Source organism: Perkinsus marinus (genome assembly GCF_000006405.1).
Source record: "Perkinsus marinus ATCC 50983 genomic scaffold scf_1104296935182, whole genome shotgun sequence".
Lineage (NCBI taxonomy): Eukaryota > Perkinsozoa > Perkinsida > Perkinsidae > Perkinsus > Perkinsus marinus.
In genome coordinates, this window is record NW_003214568.1 from 1 (window position 1) to 1,102 (window position 1,102).

General features: G+C 48.5%; 2 non-coding genes across 2 annotated transcripts; both read right to left on the reverse strand.

Annotated features, from left to right (window-relative positions):
* Nucleotides 1–443: 443 nt before the first annotated feature.
* Pmar_PMAR005966 lies at nt 444–516 on the reverse strand. Its single transcript has one exon. It is a non-coding gene; the product is annotated as a tRNA-Met (tRNA).
* Nucleotides 517–602: 86 nt separating this feature from the next.
* On the reverse strand, nt 603–674 carry Pmar_PMAR005967. Its single transcript has one exon. It is a non-coding gene; the product is annotated as a tRNA-Gly (tRNA).
* Between the last annotated feature and the right edge of the window lie 428 nt (nt 675–1,102).

Genomic DNA, 1,102 nt, shown 5'->3' on the forward strand with positions numbered 1-1,102 from the left:
ATATCTCTCGCATGGTAGACCGCATTCTATCTCGATTGATAACTCCAACTGGTAAGGTTCTCATCACATACTACAGCTAGCTCGCACAAGCTGCACAACTTTTCGTGACATCGAAGTTCCTGATTGCAAGCACATTTTGAATCCGCATGCGGCGGCTCGTGAATTTGGGCTGTTGGTTCATCTCCGCAACGCGTTCTGAGGTACCGGGCGGTCATTCATCATTCCTGCAAGGAGTTCTACTCTAGGTGAATAGCTCTTTTCTATGCACGGACAACGCTTTATTAACGTTCTTTTTCCCCTGAACTGGCACGGTTGGGCCAATCGCACGGAATGGTACGAAAACACCGTTTCTGTTTAGTGGAAATTTTTCGGTAAGACTGATCTATGCAGTCGGTAAGCTGCACCTCTCAGTTTAATAACCATCTCGAGTGTATTGTGATGAATAGCAGCTCCTTGTTTCGATCAAGGGACCTTTGGGTTATGAGCCCAACACGCTATCCACTGCGCCAAGCTGCTCATGCGTACAACTCCTGTATCGCCCTGACGTGCTGAGCATAACTATTCCACGATAGCCTAAAGACCCTTCCCTCGTTGATACAAACTGCACCGCCCGGGAATCGGACCCGGACCATCTGCTTGGAAGGCAGATATCCTAACCATTAGACTAGCGGTGCATATCACTTATGTAGTGATTGAGTATTCCTGCGATACTTGTAGAGGGACATCTGAATCCCTTCTCGGACGTACCGTCGTCAACCATCCCGCGGCCAAGAGTCTGGTTAGGCCTTAAACGCGTACCTGAGATCGCGAACTGCTACTATATCTCTCGCATGGTAGGCAGCATTCCATCTCGATTGATAACTCCAACTGGTAAGGTTCTCATCGCATACTACAGCTAGCTCGGCACAAGCTGCACAACTTTTTCGTGACATCGAAGTTCCTGATTGCAAGCACATTTTGAATCCGCATGCGGCGGCTCGTGAATTTGGGCTGTTGGTTCATCTCCGCAACGCGTTCTGAGGTACCGAGCGGTCATTCATCATTCCTGCAAGAGTTCTGCTCTAAGTGAATAGCTCTTTTCTATGCACGGACAACGCTTTAT